At 49.4% G+C, this 2,969-nt stretch overlaps 1 pseudogene; it reads left to right on the forward strand.

Moving 5' to 3' along the window:
• The first annotated feature begins 326 nt into the window (after positions 1-326).
• On the forward strand, positions 327-2,199 carry LOC148818811 (uncharacterized; annotated as a pseudogene).
• The last annotated feature ends 770 nt before the right edge of the window (positions 2,200-2,969 follow it).

Genomic DNA, 2,969 nt, shown 5'->3' on the forward strand with positions numbered 1-2,969 from the left:
TGCAGACGGCTATTGAAACTCCATCCGGACCCGGACAATTTTTGTGAATTGGACGAACCTTGGGGGATAAATACTTATCCTTCCAGAGAAGTGTCTGGATAAATCCATGGCCGTCTGACATCAGTAAGTGATCCTTAAAAGAACTATTAGTTTTAAAAACGAGCCACAAGGGTGTTCTCTTCGATAAGTCAGGGACTTATAATCGGTCTGGGACCCGGCGAGTCTGGGACTCGTGAAACGAACATATCTTAACACAGACGTGTGTTTTTTGCTCTGCAGAGTAGTAAATGTTATAGTGTTCTACAAACAGTAAGGCATTGTCGACAATGGGTAATGAGAGCTCTAAAGGCAAAGCTGGGCTGAGTGGCCCAGCCAAGTACATGTAGGATAAGTTTGGTGATGTGGGAATAAAGTGTCTTCCCCTTTGGAGTAAGTTGGGTTTTCCAGAGAACGGCAGCTTTAGTCCACGACAGGTTGAGCAGCTTAAGGAGAAGTTGCAGGAAAGGGAGAAAAAAGGAAACAAGAAAGTAGACTGGAAATATTTTGAGCTGTGGAAAAATGAGGTGCAGGCTAGAGAAAGGAAAAGTAAAGAAGCACATAAGAAAGAGAGAAATGATAAACCTGAGGGAACTCCCATGAATATAGCAGGGAGAGAATATGGATTGGTTTATTGCCAACCTTTCACTGATTGCATGTCAGGATGGACGAATGAGCAGTGGCTTCGAGACGGGAGTTTTCAGCCATGGGCCATTAGATTGCTGCATGAAATGACTGACCCTCCAAATCCAGGAGGGGATCCCAATTGGAATTATGAGTATATGAGAAAATGTGTGTCAGTCTGGGATGCGTGTGGAAAAAGATTCCCCCCCTTGCTTACTAACCCTGAACAGATGATGCTGAGCACATCTAAATTGTATCAAGACCTCGACTGTCTTGCTTCAGCCCCAGCTCCACCTCTACCAGCGGCACCATCCCCATATAACCGGGGCACAGGAGGCCATGGGACCCCTGTGAGGGAGAACCCTAAACAACAGGCCCTGGGATGTATACTGTACCAGCGTCAGGGGAAAACAGTGTTAAGCTCTGCCCAACAGCCTCTGAGTTTAAACCAAAGAAGGGACCCCAACCAGTGTGGGATGGCCTCTCCCCGCCCTCTACGAGGCCGGGAGCCCAATATGGTTCCCACCTGGACCCATCACTAGTCCCTTTGCCTTTTTCTGATGGAGAAGAGGAGGATGACCCAAATCTGGGTCTCCAGTTCCCTATGATAGAATGTCCAAACCCCCAGGGTAACAGGTAACCCTGTTTAGTTTTCCGCCCATGGAAATTAGCAGAACTGACAGTCGTAATTGGCAAACTACCAAACCCCAAGACAAATGGGCGAAAATACACCACTGCCTTGCAGCGTCTAGTTGTTCAATGTAAGCCCACGAGCAGCGAACTAGAGACTGTTTTTCAAAAGACCCTGAAGCTTGACTACGGCGATGTGCGCGACACGTTCAACCCAGACGTGGTGTATGACGCTGTCAGCGGCAGTGGCTATCAGAACCAGCTAGACGGCATTTGCCAGAGAATAGAAGCAAAGTATCCCCCCAAAACGGACTGGTTCACCTTGAGACAAACCAAGCAAAAGCCTGGAGAAACGTGTAATAATTTACTGGAGAGACTGAACCCCCTCTTCAGTAACCTCAGTGGCCTGCCCCCACCTGCCCCTAACAACGACGGCTCAGTATATGAAACTCAACTTACCCATCTTTTCATGGATGGCCTGCTCCCCGAAATAGGAAGCATGGTGAAAAACTCATGCATCGGCTGGGACACCACCCGGTTGACCGAGGTGTGCCGCCATGCTTACCATGCTGAGAGACAATTAGCATCAAAGAATGAGAAAAAGGCACGAAAATACAGCGATCAGCTACACCAACTCCAGATGGCCCAGCTCCAGTTCTATCAAGGAGGAAGAGGAAGGGGCCGGGGTAGGGGACCAGGAGGCCGTGGCCGACGAGGAGGCTACCGAGGAAGAGGGAGAGGTCGAGGAGAAGGAGACCGTGATGCATGTTTTCACTGTAGAAAAACAGAACATTGGGCAAAAGAATGCCCCAAAAAGGAGGGGGGAGAGGAAGATGATGGGAACTAGGACTCGGCCCCCCCGGCTGGAGTAACAGTCAGCACACATGGCAACGGGAAAAGAAAGATTGACTATCCCCGCCAGGAGAGATAGGGCCTGAGGGCAGGTAACTTTCATATTACCTGCCATTTCCTCCCCTTCCCAGCTGCCCAAAGTCACTTTGCATATTAATGGCGATCCCTATGACTTTTTAGTTGAGACGGGGCGACCCATTCCCTGCTTAGAGACGACGCACACCGTTTCCAGCTCTCATCGAAATCTATCCTGACAATAGGAGTAACAGGCACTCTGACAAAGGCTCATTTCACCACACCACTCACTGTGGAATACCAGAAGCATGGGTTTGGGCCCACCAACCACTCGTTCTTACTTTCGAAAGAATGCCCTGTTAATTTGTGTGGCAGAGATTTGCTCTGTAAAATGGGCCTCGTTATCGTCAGTTCAGAACAGGGGCTCGAACTAACCTGCAGTGAAGACTGCTTGCCCCGAACCATGCTTGTCCAACACTCCCCCATGGTCCCAGATTAATACTACAGCTGGGACCTATTAGGAAAAGATGTGGGTCAGGTTTCCCAAACAATTCTGAATGACGCAGCAAGACTGTGGCCTGGCCAGGGTGATTTTCAAGATATTGACAATTTGCATTGCACGGCCTCGGTTAGTTTCGGGGGCCCGGATGAAGGGTTTGAGGAAATCTGGTTTAGAGATGAACAGTGCAGCGATAGACTTAAAGGGAATGGTTATCTGGTCTCAAGGGATTTTGCTGCCCTTGCCATGACCCTGACTACCGAGCAGCAGTCTCTGTATTGGGCAGGGACGCACCCTCACGTGTCTCTGGCAA

Source organism: Atractosteus spatula, chromosome 17, assembly GCF_055471065.1.
Source record: "Atractosteus spatula isolate fAtrSpa1 chromosome 17, fAtrSpa1.hap1, whole genome shotgun sequence".
Taxonomy (NCBI): Eukaryota; Metazoa; Chordata; class Actinopteri; order Semionotiformes; family Lepisosteidae; genus Atractosteus; species Atractosteus spatula.